Below are 17877 nucleotides of genomic sequence, written 5' to 3'. Positions count from 1 at the left end.
GGTGTCATTTGCATGGAAATGAAGTGGAATTTCTTCCTCTCGCCTTTCTCCTGGGACCCGGCAGGTTTCCCTGCGCCCTCTTATTGTACGATCTTTAATGGGAGTCTCGCACCACTTAATGGAATGTGCCACCCCAGAGATTCCCAGATGTGAGCCGGTTGTTTGTACGCAGGCAGCGGCTGTGTGTGTGTGTATTCGCCTCGCTGTACTCGTTTAACCCACCGAGTCCCAGGGTGGTGAGCGATATTCTGCAAACAATATCGGCCACTCATCTTTCACAAAGTATGTATATATGCTACATGAAGGCATCTTGATGAAAGTCCTCCGTCGTGGCTGAAACATTCTCTGCAAGCTTTCATATTTTTTTATTGTCTCAAGACCCGTGCTTTTTGTTTATACAAACACTAAGATATCGACTTGACGGTACAGATGCCTTTGATGTTAAATTTACTGTAGTATTCTGCATGGTGGTTCAGAAAAGATCATGGAACCAGCAGAAAAAAACACTGGCTTGCTTGTGTATACATTGGAGATGTTTTTTTAAACTTTAATCTTATTATCTAATGGTAGTGCATGAAGCCTTTTGATCTATGGGATTTCGAAGGCATTCAATGTGCTTGCAAATGCCCCGGTATACAGCCACGGGGGGGGGGGGGATAGTGTAAGAGACAGAAAAAAGGAAATACAACAGAGGGTTAAATGATGATGAAATCAATTTTGGATCCCCTGTCCAAAAAAGAACAATTGTTTGTTTTAAAATAATTGGATTTATACCTACGGGTTTTACTGTTTTATATAATTGTAGTAACAGAACATTCTACATTAGAATTGTTGTCATAACCCGTGAACTGTCCGTCTACGACATACTTTAATTTTTTTCCCCCTCCCAATACTCGGACGCTCTGTGTGTTAATTAACACTGTTTTTCCGTCATCTGTCACCGAAGGGAGGCAGATAGCGCGTTAGTCCGTCATAACTGTTGTGAATGAGCAGTCAAAAAAAAAAAAGGAGGTCTTGTCTTTACTCTCCGAATAGAGCAGCACAAACCTCGGGTGCGCTGCTCGTTCTCGTCAATCTTGACGTGGGGACTTGAGCATCTTGTGCTGTCAGAACAAATCTTTTTCGTTGATTGCTGGGCCTTTGCAAATGCAATGTGAAGGCACATCGCGGCACTGTGCAGTTCACTGACCATTAGTGATCGCCATTTGAAGTTCAGTAAACTTTTGGTGAGCAGATAGCAGCTTGTAGCTGGCAAGCCAAGCCTGGTAACGAGGGCTGTGACTTGTGTAATCAAGAGCTAAGTTCTAAGCGTCGGTTCACCTTCAGTCCCCCCTCTTCCCAAGTCTTTGCCCCTAGGAGAAATTCATGCACATTCTCCACTTGTCCGTAGCTACCAGGCATACCCACCAATATGATTCAATTATTCTAATTCGAGGCGACATGCAATGTGAAATGACGGATTAAGGTTTAAAATGGCCCTTTCCACGTTTTCCTAGGAACACATAAAGATTCCATAATCTGAATTTCACTTTTCTTATTCAATCCAAACACACCTTGTAACAAACAAACAATTAATGAGATGTTATCAGAGTTCAAATTCAGAAAGCAAAATTAGGATTTACTTTAAAGGGAAATAATATTCCCGATTGTACATCGCTGCGGAATATGATAGCACTAAATCAATCCATAATATCTTTCACATAGAACATCTTGACCTTTACCCGTCGGCATGCTGGAGTCCTGTACAACCCTTCAGCAGTTTAGAGATTACGTTGAATGTACAGTAATCTTTATGCTGTGGATGAGCCTGTGCTAGAGCAAGGTGACCAGAGGATCGCTTCCAAACTCAGAAGAGTATCTAGTCAGGCCCATGGAGTTGGCAGTCCTATCTCCGAAACTGGTCTATCAGTGCGCTTGACGGCTGAGACAAACTACTATTCTCAACTTTGTAATAAGAAGCATAATTGAGACTGTTGTGATGTGAGGTGTGTAAGTTATAACAGCGCAGATACGGCCTCCATCGCACTTATCTGAAATAGCTGAGAATCCATGGCTTTTTCCATAAATATTAATTCAACTTTTTAAGAAAGCCAACGCACACTCTGTTTCTTGTACACATCAACGTCTGTGTAGTCCATCTAGTCTGCCTTGTTTTCCTACCTGACTTGGTCCTTGGCCTTACCCCTATCCAGTGCGTATAGTAGCGCCGCCACCGCTAGAAGAAATAATTATTTCCGGGACCTTCCAGACTATATAAAAAATACAAGAATAGAAATTCTGATCATGTTTTTATACTTTTGTATCAAAAATAATAAAATGGATCTGTTTGAAGATGGGAGCATGTGGGTTAAATATACCAAATATGAATGAGACAATATAAGAATAATGAACTTTTATATTACACAATTATACCACTGTGGTCTCCGCAATATTCTGACACCATTATTCGGCGGACATTAATCATTTCACGTATGTAAATATGTTGATTTTACAAATACATTCTTCGATGTAATTAGTTTCATGACTGATGTAGGTATTTCATGAATATCCTAATCCGAGTGCCAAGATGTTAATTTCCGAGCAAAAAAAATGTTTAAGTGATTTCCATCATTATGCAAAATGCCTTAAAGGGAGCATGATTAAGAACAATGTAATATGCTCTTAGCATGCTCGGCTTAACTGGCACCTTAGTATATATTCAGTCTTAAACAGTAGTTGTGCCTAAGGGTGTAACAATTTTTCCACATGATTTGAAAAAGCATATCATAATTTTAAGGTGATTACATTTTTTGTTATGTAGAATGTTTTACACCTTTTTTTGTAAAGTCCTTAAAATAAATTACTTTAAAAAATTAAGAATAAAAATGATGAAGAGATAATGCCGTAATATGCATTTTTATTTACAAATGGAATTAATGATTTTATAAAAAAAAATAAATCACAATTTGTTTGTTATGAATTCTCACAAAACAAAGCTAAAATCTGATGTGATACTATTGTCCAGCTCAGCACAATGATTTTTAGGACTGGAAACTCTTATTTTAAAAATGTTTTTTCTTTATATTAATTATATGGCAGGTATTTATATAAAATAATCAAAAAAAACTTTCACCATATGGAGGGGCTGTACCTCAGATTTTTTTTTTTCTATTTACTTTATTTTAGACTATTTTTTGCTTATTTTTTCCCTTATTACACCTACGTTTTATTCTAATTCATAAAGCCGTCTTATATTCCCCACGACTTTATATAATTGCATATTTTTTGTATATCCTAAGTAGGTCTATTTATGCCTGAAAAACCTAAGGCTTTTAGTTTAAAAGTTCAAGAAACATTATAAAATGTAACCTGTAGTAACCATTTTTTATAAATCTGCAGATGAACACTGAACCCTTATGCCATAATAATACATTTAAGAAAAAATATAATATAGCAACATGTGGAATTATTATTAAAAATAAAAACAAAATAAAAAATGAATATATATCTATATATATATATATTCTATAGGAATTGCAAAAAGTGTTTAAACTCTCCAGAAGACACTGAAACGGGCAGCTTTAATAAGAAATGTTTATCAGCTGGCGTGTGGTTCGGACGTATTAATTAAGACGAAATGAAGGAACACCTCTAGTTCATATAATCACTGAAAATTAATAAGCAATTACAAGGATGAGCCCACTTAGATTTAATTATGTAAAAGAGCAAAATATTTAATTAATGTTTAATTGCAGTGTAAACATAATTACAGGTAATGAGTCCATAAGTATGTGATAGTGAAATACATACCCGGTAACTACGATGTAATTAGGGGCCGAGCCAAATGAAATAAAGCATCAGTAATATAGATGCGCTATATGTATATAGATATATATATCTTTATATCTAGATCTATATACGTGCATTGGATAGTGTTAATGTGTAGTTGCTGATTAAAAAATCCACTTTGATTTAAAAAATAATCCTTAACAATCCAACACTGGTATCCATAGTGAAATACCAGAAATTATTAAATAGCACGGCGTATTTTATCTTTTTTTTTTTCTTTTTTTTTTTTCTTTCATGCAACTTGTAATGACTTCCCGGCTGAAATCCCCTTTAAATACGCCTCGGAGAAAGAAAAAAAAAAAACGAACTCTAAAAATTTCTTTTCATTCTCTTCCTCCTGTCTTGTTAACATGTGTTGCCTTTGGGGTAATCAGGGAAAAAATATTATGTCCTTTTACAATTACCGGGTTTTGGAATATTAAAATGTCTCAGTGCATCGGCAGTGTTATTTTGATTGGTATTCTAACCTTTGACTAGCCCATAAAGTGAGCGGCTCTTCAAGCCAATATTGCCGGGCTGAAATTTAATTCCGAAATCATTCCAGATAATAGGCAGACAGATAATATATGCATGAAGGATATTATGTTTGGGCTAAATGCAGCAAGGCCAGGGCTCAGGAGTTGAATAATGGGGAAGAGTGAGTTATAATCTGTGGGGTAGAAATACCTTACTGTCAGGACTGGAATAGGAACCATTAAATCAAAACCATAGAGAGGGGAACAGAGCAGCCAGAGGACAGGAATATGTTGTCTAGTTATACTACACTTTTTTATTTTCTTTTACTTACTCCTCAACTCGGGACTCCAAATGCAACCACCGCTTATATTTCGAAGACCAAGTGAGGACTGATGACAGGTGTAATAAATACCTCCTTTCCAACATCCGCATATTCTTACTTTTCACCTGCTAGAGGCTTTTGTCGACCTAATTCAATATTGGTTTGGGAACTGAAGCCATTTTTTTTTACTGTAGTTTTTGTTTATTACTATTTTCTGTGGTCAGTATAGATTTTTGAAGTGGAGGCAAACGAATATGAAAGTTATCTGGGCAAGAACATAGAATAAATAATGTGTCCTTATATTATTAAAGGGGCAGTTTAATCTCCCATGTAGTCTCACCAAGGAACAATGCGTATTAATACTTTAAAAATGCATAAGGGGTACAGCATGTAATCTTATAGGGACCACTCTTTTAAAATATGCAATAAAAGGAATCAGAAGGCTGGATAGTGTTCCTCTTATGTTGTATTTATGGATATTAGTACATATGCTTGGCGGGACCTATTGGGGACGGTGTACTTCAAGCTGCATCAAAAACTGATTAAAAGAGAGAAAATAGGGGGCAAAGAAAACAGGACTGGATTCTTTAAAACTGCATTAAGAATGTTCATACATGGGAACAACCCAGGGTTTGATACCTGGAGTTCTGCCTGTCCCGGGGCTACGATCAGAGACCAGGCTTAGCCACACATAAGGCTACGGCTAGGTAGTCTTTAAATGAATGGGAATTGGGGAGAGATTACAAACCAGTACGCTCTATTCTTCGCCCACTCCTTCCTGCGTCTTCCTCGATTTTGGTCAGAATTCACAGGTTGTTGGTTTCAAAACGTGTCGGAAATAAAGGAAGCCTTATTTCAATCACACTTATTGGCTTAATACATAGTTTCTCTTTTAACACGTAGCAGATATTGGGGTACAAAAAAGAGTGCGCTATAAAGCGTTAGTCTCCTTTGGCTGTTCCCGCAGCCTGCATTAATACGGTTATGTTGTGGGATTATGTGAATCCACCAGAATAATACTTAAAAGTAAATATTATATAGAAAATTAATGTAAAGTTGCTGGAAAAACAATCTACTTGGTAAAACCTGTATTCTAGTGCATTCCTTATCCTACAATTTAGCAAAATTACGATGCCAATTCGGGGAAGATTTATTAGCACCGTGTCATATTGTAAATAAATCAGGTAATAAGATGGGCTACAGCTGTGTGTAGAATAAAGAACGTATTTCTTCCGGAAATGTCATCCCTCCTTTTAATGTGATCTTTTCTTTTAGATTAGCATTGTTTTTTTCCTCCAAATATTTGTAATTAGTTTTGCGTTTCTGAAAAAGTATCAATGCCGTTAACACAGTAGTTACGAGGCCAATGTGAATAAGCCTATTATTTTTGTGTAAAAGAAACCAATTTGTCAGTATTTGAGTTTATTTATAAAAGCACCAGCAGGTTCCGTAGCGCTATTAACAATAAGGGGAGAAAATAAGTTTTACAATTATATTTGAATTTATAATAACATGAGCACGCAGTCATACTGGTATAGAATGAGATTAGGGGCATGCTCCTTGCCTTCCAAGTCTTCTGTTTTAAGCAGGGCAGTCTCCGTTTTCACAAACATTCCCTCCAAGCTCTGCCTCACTATCTGTCATCCACCGGGCAATGTATGGAAGCGATGCAGTGTGACGCCATGTCAAGGTAGGTTGATGGCTTTACCTCTAGTTTCTCCTCTAACCAGTTCCACCCCCCCCCCCCCCCCCCCACTCCTACAAAGGTGTCCAGCTTTGGACAGCTAAAATATTGGGGGCTAGGCTGGGAGGGACTGAGGCAAGAGGGGATTCGTAATTGTAGGTAGAGCTGGATGACAGGGTACTGAAAACGCATCTCATATCAGCCTCTCATATGGATTTTATTCACTAAGCGGTGAGTTTGTAAGGCAACGGTGATCTCAACTCGGCGACTATAAAAATGGCTGACTATTCATTGCATTTTATTTCTTTGGCTTCTCCAGCAAGAAGAGCTTGGCTCACCCTATGTAATGCATGGTTAAATCGGTGGGATTCCTTGAAAGACATTGCTTGAACTATAATTCATAGTTCAATCAATGTCTTTCAAGGAATCCCACCTTGGAGGGAGAGCCCGCTTTCTTTTAGAAGAAACCGCAATGCTTAATGCAATCGGGGAGCTGAAACTGCGCCTCTCCCACAAACGCGTGCTTTAGTAAATAAACCCTTTAGGTAAATGATATAGAGTTATATAGTAACTATAGTGGGGAGCACATTGTGCGTTATACCGGATTAAGGGCTTCAGCTGTTATGAGAACACCGGAGAAGCACATTGAACGCACTCTGTAAAGCTCTCCCACACTTCACCCTCCGTAGCCATCGCTTTAGGGTCTCCGTGACGCACAGAGCACACAAAACATTTTATTTAATTATCGTTACGTGCAATCCATTGATATGTAATTAACATTATTATAATTGAATGTACCCCTTTGGCAATAACAGCTTTTAAAATGTTTCAGTCACGCTACATTTATTCTTTGCTTCCAATTTCACTCACTCTACACTAATGTTTATAGAACATGATAGACTTTCATGATATATTACGTTTTTGTAGCAGCATTTTGTAGACATATGGGCTTGTCGTGTTGAATTTGGATACAGCGGATCAGCACAAAACATATTTTTGTTGGTGTTATAGCAACTCTAGATTTTTATTTTTTTTTTTCTTTCCAGTCCACAGTTTTTCTAAATGAATTAAATGGGCCACAACCTACTGGGTCTGAGCCAGTGTAGGGGGATCATGTCATTCTCTGGAGGCTGGGTCCAAATTCTTACTTTACCTGGCTTGACATCCTTCACGCTTGTTGAAGCAAAGCCCAGTCAGGCTTTGACCTTGAGCCTATTCACTAATTCACTAGCCTATTCACTAATACACACTTTTTATGTTCACTAAAATTCTTATTATAATCCCTGGCATGATCACAGTTTTTTAGTTGTGAGGTTTAGCAATATATCATGTTATCGCAAAAACAAGGTAATTTCCATCAACTTCAACCTCAGGATATATATATAAAAAAATGTGTATCGCGTATTGCAGAGGATAGGGCACATGTCTTAATGGCTATATTAACGATGCTTGGATGTTCTGGGTCAGTGGCAGTTGTTGAGTGAGTTATTATTAATTGGCAAGTTTTTAATAAATGTTCATTTTCTGAACAAAGAAATTTCGAATTAAGGTGTTAAAAGAAATATCTCCTCGGATGTACTTTATTGGCTGCTGTAATGAGTCATAAATCCAGTGTCCTGATTCAGTCCGCTATTAATTAAGTTCCGAAAGATGATTCCAGTGTCCCTTTGTTCTGTGTATTTAGAAATATCTTAACATATAAATTATTTTACTTTTTTCGATTACACAACCTGGTTTGGGGGGGGGGGGGGGGGGTTGAGTCGAAAGGTTTCATTGGAATTTTTTGCCCATCGGGACCATTAGATTCTACAGCCAGGTGTGTGACTGCCTGGTCCCTTTAACTATTCATTTTGGAAGGTAATTTCAGCTGAGCTTCTCCTGGCAGGAGGACTGGGGAGACCCTGCATAAGGCATAGTTAACTGGAACCCATTTAGCTTTGCTCTTCTGGGAGGAGGTCATTGTGTTGGCTCCATTGTTTTAGGACATGATGACGTCAAGCCTTTGGCTTTGTAATTTTTATTTTATTTTGTAAGTTGATGAGCTTCACCTCACCAAAGGTTACTCAATGAACTGCTGGGGTGGAGGCATAAAATCTAAATTTAACAAGTTACTCTTTTCTATGTGATTTACATCTGTAGCAATAAGGAGCACGGAAGGAGGAGGTAGGAGGACAATGCCGATGTCCTAGCTGCATTACATGAAGGACGTTCTGGGGGAAACTCGCGCTTTTATAGATACTCCACTCATAACCATTCAGTCTGTAACAGTGTCGCATCAAAGTGCATAGCTTGAAGCTGAAATTTATAGCCATCATTTCTATAATTCACGTATGTAACGTGCTGAGAATAGAGTGATCCCACCGCGCTGACACTCGTAATTCTGTACCGAACATTACCCTTGTTTTGCTGCCACATTTTGGATGTTACACATAATCTGCCTGAGCGTTACGTGGGAGCCGAGCAACGCGGCCCAGCCAATAATTCTTATTCTAATCAAGCCGTGGCACCTGTCTTTCGGCTTCCAGCACTTCATTTGTTGCTTTTATAGCCAAATGAAAAATATATGAGTGTGTTATGGAGGCTTTGGGTAGTGGCTGTCAGGCTCACATGAAATCTTCCTCACATTGTCCCATGTTTTGATTATTGGTGCGGACTAGCACACCAAGCTTGATATAAAATATCGTGTCTGTCTACTTCTGTGGTTATATAGGTTGGAGCAGGAAATATGTGTGTATATGCATAATTATATATGCACACATACACTCACTCACACACTATATGGACAAAAGTATTGGGACACCTGACCGTTACACCAACAGGGCCTTTATGACATCACATTATAAATACAGAGATTAATATGTAGTTGGACCCCCATTCTTCTGGGAAGACTTTCCACAACATTTTGGAGTGACAAGTAGAGTGGAAACTCTCCCTTCGCTATGGTCTTTCGGTCCTTCGACATGCACTACTGGCCATCTCATACATTGCTAGCCCGTCCCTATGAAAATCTTCTCTTCCGCCCATTCAGCTACATAGGTTTACCAGGTTGTGCACAAATTTTCTTTTTATATATTTATGTAGGTCCCGTCTTTGTAGAATAAATAGGTGAAAGCTGTTGTGGAATGGTTTGTGTTTTTGTACGCACCTCTCGTCTGGAAAAGCCTGCTAGTGATATGACACAGTTGTCCAGCGCCCATGGCACGGCATTTAGTTCACCGAGGTATACAATAAGAAGAGACCGACCTCCTACTCTGAAAAGACTAAAATCCTTTTCTTTCCACGTTCTGTACTTTTGACCCCGTTTTGCAGCGTGGGTCAGTACCAGAGATGCGCACATTCATCCCAGATACCTTTTCTTCTCCTATTCAACGAGTATTAGACATTAGATTGCAGGATCTCAGGGGCAGGTGTTTCCCCCTCCCTATTTTTTGCGGATATTACCATCTTATACGAAATAATAAATATTAATCCACATTCCTGAAGGCATTACTTTGGCTCAGACCTTTTATTTCCCCCTATATGACTGTGATATATTACCGATATGTAAAATCTTACTGGGGGAAAAAAAGCAGTTAACGGCTATCTTTATTATCATTGTTCTTTTACGAGTTTTCTTTATCATTCTTTTATTAAATACATAAAGAGCTTCAACAGAGGCAAGCATATTATAGATAAACAAGCCGGGAGACAAGAGGTCATGATCTGGTGTTAGAACCGGGCCGGGTAATTATACAAACGCACCGCTAGCTTTGGGCTATGGTTGCCATGATGCGCTGGAAGCTGGCTGGGTGTTATAGGATTTGTAGACTAGCATTAGATGGAACGCTGCAGGTTGCCACATTCTGGGCAATTAGATGCGAGACTAAATGGCAAAGGGGGAAGGAGTTGATTTTCAGAGATGGGGAGGGAGTACGGTATTTTAAGATTACTAAATTCGGGGTTTAAAGGGTTAAATTCAGGGTAAATTGGGCAAATAACAGGAATAATAACAGAACAGACAGGAATCTCCTACTTTCTTCTTGAAGGATGTAGATGAAGTCGGCCACATCAGTTCATATGTCCCTGGTGCCAGTCTCTCGGAGGTGAGAATGTTGGTATGTATGGGTATGAGTGTATAATGGTGTTCTGCAGTCCCAAAAGTAACAATATTGGGCTTCAGTTTATAAATTAAATTGCTTTAATAAAACACATTATTGTCCTTTATAATCACCCCAATTACATATATAACTACTGATCTGGGTAAATCTCTGGTGACCCCTGGCCACAACCCTGAAACAAAAAGTGTCCCTCTTTGGCCGTTTCAGAAGTTCGAGTGAACGTCGCTTACAAAGAGGAGGACAGAGCCAAGAATCCCCAGACATACAGAAAATTGCCCCGTGAACACCTTCCCATCTGTAGCTGAACAATTTCCAAAGAGCTGAAAGGGGCAAAATAGATAAAAAAACCTTCGTTTTAACATTGTGTATGTGTGGCGTCATGCAGCGGGCTGCCTTTATTAATAAAAAGTGGCGTTATTACAGAGAGCAAAGAGCGATGCTCCTGATGGAGCTGCTTATTGTGTAATTATTTCTTGTTAATCCCTTATATAATAGAGGTCTCTTCAGAAGCACAGGGGTTAATGAAGTGGATTTAAAGTATCAGCATTTTCCTTCTGTAACTGTAGGAGGATTTCTGCTCGTTCTTCTATGCCGAGTCAAACCTTAGGCCGGTAATCCTTCTAGGAGCTCTGTGGGGCAGCTGAATCATCACATTAAATATTATTATTAATAATAAATATTACCATCAGAAATGCTCGCCTTCCTTTTGACCGGCCCAGTCCTGTACTTTGGATCCCCCGGTAATGCCTTCCATGGCCAGCTACATGTATGTTAGATGTCATGCTTCCATAGGGACAAAAGTAGAGGTGTTCGCAAGTATGGTTGTGTGTTTGTAGAGCCTGTCAGTGCGTGTCTGTGTTAGTGTGTGTGTGTAAGTATGTCACTGTGTGTAGGACGGGTCTGGTTGCCCCCGCAGGGGGGGTTCTCGGCATTTTTGTTATGCCACTAAAGTGGTAGAGGCAAATACAGTACGGGGATTTAAATATGCATGGGACGGGCATATGGCTCCTTAAAACAAGACTGATTAAGGTCTCTACAGCAGGTAAAATGGGCAGACTAAATGGTCCAAATGGACCAAATTCTATATTTCTATGTGATAAAAGTATAATTTGGGATTGAAGGCGTAGGTGACACTATTAAAAGAAAAAAAAATATATATTTTGTTTTAATTTTTTTTTAAATCATTGTTATGCATAAAAAAACTAAGAAAATCTAATAATCTAATAATCTGTGTAAATTGTGGTTTATTAGTGCCCTACAGCTGCAGTTGCTTATACACCGAGATCACCATTCTTTCCAGGTTTCTAGCCGAGCACGTTCCTGTAAAATATATAGCTCTGGAAGAAGAAGAAAAAAAAAAGATGTTTGTTCTGCCTAATTATCAGAAGTGTTGCTTTACGAGGATAGCTACACATTATACTTTTATTGTGGTGTAATTATACCAGCTGCCTGTGGTCTTTGTCATAAAAAGGGGAAAAAATGGCTCATTATCCTTCCAAAGAAATCTTTTCCTCCTGTTTTTATTATTGTTATTTTTCTCCCCTTCCTCTTTTGTTTTAATTTTCGCTGCTTTAGATGGTCTTTAACGCCCAAGAGAGCAGGTTGATTTATAAATACATTTTCTTTCATTGTCCTGCTGGCAAAGGGTTAAATATTATAAAAAATAAAAACCCAAACCTTTAGTGTGTATATATAGTGTCTGTGTGCATACTATATATATATATATATATATATATATATATATATATATATATATATATATATATATACTGTGTGTGTGCGGAAAAATAAAAATATAAATAATAAATATAGGGAGAATGTTGAGAATTTTAAATGTTACTACTTTTATACATGGATTTGAGCAGAGTTGGTTGCATGACCCAGGGGTTCTACCGACTAACGCCAGTTAAGTCATGGACTACGTTGTAGGGATGAAGTGTGTCAGACTGTATTACTTGGTGTTATGTGTGTTTTGTGCTGTGTTTACATTTTTATCACAGGATTGTGTATTTTCTTCCGGTAGGTGTCAGTGATGACACCCGCAGTAAGGTCACTGGAGAGGAGAGAAGATGGAAGAGAGTGAGAAACAAAGTTTCTTCCTTTTCTATGAAATAGAAAATAGTAAAGAAATAAACAAAAGAGAGAACATTTCATAAACTATAAATATACATGGAGTTTAGTGATATATTGAATTGAGAACAGTGCAAGAAAACAAGTAAAATAGAAACATCCTTTTTCCCTGGCACTACAGGTTTAGAAAAAACCTTCACTATCCCCAAACCCCTTAGCCCAGTAGTATTGTAAATAATACACTATAGGGTAATATGTAATGGATGGATATGGCCTTTAAGACCATATATGTATGTGGGGTATTCCTATAATCAGGGGAAGTCACACAGTAGCACCTACTACTGTAGATGAAATCCTACACAAAATTGCATTTTTTTTTCCCTCTTAGTATAGTTTTTTTGCATATTAACACTCATGATTACTTTCCTTTTGTGTGTTTTGATGTGTTTTGGTGAGAGGCACGCCAGCTGTGCAGGTAAAAGCACTCGTTGCGAGCCAAAAGCTGGGGCTGTGATGGTGTTGAGGATGTTGAGATTTGCGCGCAGATTTTTGGAAATTGGCACAGTGCAGCCAGGTCCCGAAGACTTTATTTCTTCGATGGAAAAGGTACACTTCGTGGTTTACCTCTTCTGTGGGGAGATCCAGTCCTCTGACTGGATCATTTTGGTCACATATCTCTTTAAATGAAGACTGGTGACCCTGTGGGCTTACACTGGAGCATGAACCCCCATGTTTTCATTCTTTGACATTGAAGCATGGCACCCTGGGATTTAGAAGGGGAAAAAAAAAGATGTCAGCCCAATAATACTGGAGCAGACAACGCCTTCAGTCTACAGTATCAGTGCGTCCCCCCAAAAAAAGACTGCGTAAAAAGCCCATTCAAGGAGAACAGAATGGATCCAGTTGCGTTGTCAATGCCCTGCAGTGCTTCTTATTCTTATCAATGCCTTACTAAGTTTCCTATCAACGAGTCGTAAAGACACGCACAAAATTCTTGGTAAAGTCCTGCCCGTAGGCACCCCTCGAAAACAAATATGTCCCTATTTGGCTATTGGTAATGCTGGAAAATGTACCCCATGTTTTGTTTAGATCTGTGGTCCCCAGCCCGGTCGTCAAACACCATCAGTCCAGGTTTTTTGACTTTCCTGTAGAAACACAATGTAGCAATTATGAAATCCGTTCAGGTTGCATACAGAAATGTAAATATCTTTCCTTAGCTTGGTGCCTAAATTTATACAATGTGAAAAACAAATCATAAAGTTTTTCTTCAGTGCCATTATATCAGTATTACATGTATTTTCTTACCATTTAGTCCTGAAGCTAAGATATTCTTATGATTTTTCGTGGTTCTTTCCCTGTAAACTGTATTAGCTGGTAATTTTTGCACATACCCCTCTCTGTTTTCAGTTGGGTTACTTTGAATTGCTGTAAGCAGGAATGATGAATGATAACAATAATGTTTCCACTCAGAATATCTCCGAGATGTGTAGGTTTCAGCTGTGTACTACCAATCATCTGATTCTGAGTGATGAGAGGGTCTGCTCGCTTTGAGGACGTGTTGCCGGCCCTATTGTTTGAAGCCGCAGACTCCATTCTCCAAGCAGCCGCTAACTCATTGATTGCCTGAGTAAATGCCCTGTGCTTTTAGATCGATCAGCTATTGAGATAATTCAGATTTTCACATTCACATCATGCGAGTCGAGAGAAATGAGACGGCTTTTTATAGAGACTGGGGATCCAATCTGATTCTCACAGTCGCACACAAAGACCTATTCCAGAACCAACTAGGAGAGAAAATCACTCGGCTGATTCAAACCTAGCTAGTTTCTGCACTTACCACCGTTTCTCCTTGTTATTTATGTGTGATGTAATGTCACAGGCTGCCTATTGTGTGTCATAGCATGTAATGTCCTAGTCTGCCTTGACCGTGGAATTACTGGAATAGGTCCTAGCCCCGGGACTAAAATTGGGACTGTAGTGACAAAAACAGGAAATTTAGTAACTACTGAAGAGACATATCAGTGTCTCAATTGTGATAGACCTGTTGCCTAGATAAATTTCCGGTGGGACAAATGCTAGATATTTCAGTGGTATGGCATCATTCCAGATATTTTTATTAGAATCTGATGTTCACTTTACCCATAATAACTCCAGCATGCGCCCGACTACCTTCGGAGTAGCATCTCATTTTTTTATTTTTTTTTGGAAACGCATAGCTTATTTTAGAAATATTGCAGAAAGATAAACTCGGTTGTAAAATGAGTTCGTTGACAGATTTAAAATCTGGTATTATAATTCTCTTTAAAATGTCACAGCATTTTATAAATAACATTTATTTGGCTTAGGAGCTTTGCCCCAAATTATTTGTGATGCTGCAGCAGTTAACGATCTGAACCCCTGCAGGGGGCACTAGCCATGCTAGTAGAATATCGGGCTAAAGGTAGATTTCCTAGATCTAGGTTTACTTTTATTAAGCGAGCTACAAAAGGCTGGATCTCCCATTTTTAGGGAGAGGTGGTCTTTGATTGGCAGATCATCAGTTTTGAAGGTTCTGATCTTCACCTCCTCTTTTTGGTAACTGTGCAGTTGTAGGATACAAAGTAACACCCCTGATTCATTGGAATCCCACCCTGAAGTGTTCAAAAAAACGACAAAGATTGATTTTAATGTCTTTCTACTACTACTACATGAGGTAGAGGAAGCAACATTGTGGGGGCTAAATAGCTCTTACCTGCCTCCAAATTCGATATTTTTTACTTTTGTTCAGTTAATTAAAGCGTTTTGGAGTATTCCCACAAAATTAAATTGGTGCGCAATAAAGAATGTTGTTTCTTGCCTTCATATCACTTATTTGGGATGTAACGGTGAAGAAGCTGGTCCTCCTCACTGGAACTGAGCTCACGTGCCCAATAGGGGTCAAAGTCCTCAAGTCTGTTAATTTTATGGAAGTGCGAGGACCCAATAACAGAACATCAGAAACTAACTTCTGCCTTACTCTCTTTCCTCCACCCCTGGAGCTAGAACTGGCCTAGAACCAACAGCAGTTGACCCATCTCCAAAGTCAGACTGTCCCTTCTTGTAGAAAACCACCAGCGTTTTCCGAATATTAAGCAGATTTAGCGTAGTTAGCTCACCAGAACTCGCTGTTTAGTGAATGACCACCATAGTGTTTGCTGTTTAAAAGGACATTAGTGTGTCATCCTCACTGAAACCATTCACACCATGAAAATGTTCATCGATGTAGATAAATCTTTTACCTAAAATGAGTCTATGTTGGTGTGAATTTTTCTTTAGATTCACTGTAGCACGTGATACATTTAGGAATGTTGTGTACTGGAGGCTGAGTTCATTTGAAGGAAATTAAGCATCTGCTAATGGCCATTGCTCCTTCGTAAGTAGCCCCCAGTGAGTGATCAATAGCTAAATCCCTGCACTGTTATGTTACACACGCTGACTCTTGCCCTACTTTGGCCCCGTCGGCTCCTGAGCGCCATCCTTCCCCCTCGACTCTCCTTTTGTGTGGGACCTGCTTTGAAGCCTGGCCTGCCGCAGACATCGGCTGGGATTTCATTAAGACTGGAAATGATGCTGGCATCTCTTGTTCGCCTTTTATCTTCTTTTTGCTCTTCATTATCCCGGAGTCTCCGTTGCTTTTCTCTCACTTCTGATTCTCCTTTTGTTCTCCCTTTGTCTATTTATCACACTGTGAAGGTTGAAAGAGATGTTATTAATCTGTGAGAATGAAGGCAGGATTAGTGGCATGAATCGGATTTTGAGAGGTGTAATGATAGAAAGACTCGCTCGGCTGGCGGGCCAGGCGAGTTTGATAAATGGGGAGCACACTATACTGACTCTTAACATTGCTACACGCGTTTGCCCACTGGGGCGATCCGTGTTCTCAGATCTGCCAGCCGTCCCAACGTACCCTCGTCTGATCCGAGGAATTAGTGGGACACAAACATCTCCTCTTACTAGGAACGGAAATAAGATATGGAGATATACAGAGAGCTTACAGAAATCATTACCATGCCTAAAATCACATTTCCTTTTTTATTATTCTCATTTTTATCTCAACTTCCTCTGTTTCAAGCATAATTGTATCGAGTACATGGCTTATAAGAAAGCGCTGTATTGACCTTGAAGTGTTTATAAAAAAAAAAAATACAAAAATCATTTTTATCAACCCCACAGTCCTTCTTGTCCAATACAATTGACTTTTACATTTTTTTTTTTCTCTGTTTAATTTTATTTATATATATATATATATATATATATATATATATATATATATATATATATATAATAATTCTTTTCCCTATCCAGTCTGTCAGTAATTTCTGCTGTAAAGACTCAGACCATGATCGGTTCTCGGTCTCGTGTATGTTTAAATTCCCTTACTATGATAGCCTTGTATCCACTACCCTCTCGGTAAAGTTAAAATAAGAGAAATATATTCTCTCTCATTTTGTCAGTCTAATTATGTTTATTTAGGAAACAGATTAGACTCTTTTGGCAAATTTTGCCACCTAATTTAGTTCCTCTCAGAGAAAAAAAAGTAGCCCTTTTTGTGTTAAACTAGATCTTTTCCGAAAGCAAGTACACAAATTTCAAACCAAAAAGCCCAAGCTCTAGGTTGCCTTATAAGTGAATTTACTTTTAGTAGAAGCTGCGAAGGTTGGCAGCTCTTCTTAACCGAGACTTTACCGAGACCGCAAGACGACCGTTCTATAAATCCAACAGGAAAGAGAGAAATATTTACAACAATTTTTTTTCCCCAACAAATCTACGTAATTTCCATTAAACTTGCCAGTATCTTAAATCCAATATAAACATATTTTTTTTTGTCACTGGGTCAGACTGGCAGCCGAGTGTGTGTGTGTGTGTGTGTGTGTATATATATATATATTGTGTGTGTATGTATATATATATATATATATATATAATGCGCGCACACACATAAAATTAGATTTAATACATGACCTGTCATATTAGTAATAATTAAAGAATTTTTGTTACATTTGAGGATATAGATAGCATCTGGGATGTAATAATTGTGTGATCGTCCTGTTTGATTAGCAGATGCGCGGTGATCTTCTTGTCTTTCTGTCACTGCAATTATACGTATAAAAATATATATTCAATTAAACTTTGTGTTAGTTGCCGTTCCTAATCTGGGGGCTGTGTGGCAGGGGTTGTTAGATAAGCCCTCTGACAGCATATTCTCGGCAAGGCAGGACTTTATTCTTGGGGGGAGTAACAAGATATAGACTGTTGTGTGACAGCTATGTGACAAACTGCCGGTAAATATGCTAAAACCTTGCCTGACTATTTCACCTTCACAGAGCAGCCAAAATAAATTGGGGAAATGATCAGTGGAACATTTCCGAAAGCTGCCTTTTACAGCTAACTGCTTGGGCAGA

At 38.6% G+C, this 17877-nt stretch overlaps 1 protein-coding gene across 1 annotated transcript in view; it reads left to right on the top strand.

Moving 5' to 3' along the window:
* Positions 1-17877, top strand: part of LOC149288552 (ERI1 exoribonuclease 3-like) — a 116177-nt gene that overhangs the window by 35052 nt on the left and 63248 nt on the right. The window lies entirely within an intron of this gene.

The sequence above is a fragment of the Sceloporus occidentalis genome, unplaced genomic scaffold (genome assembly GCF_023333645.1).
Source record: "Sceloporus occidentalis isolate IW3139 unplaced genomic scaffold, rSceOcc1.0.p SCAF_51, whole genome shotgun sequence".
NCBI lineage: Eukaryota > Metazoa > Chordata > Lepidosauria > Squamata > Phrynosomatidae > Sceloporus > Sceloporus occidentalis.
This window is presented reverse-complemented; position numbering and strand designations above follow the sequence as displayed.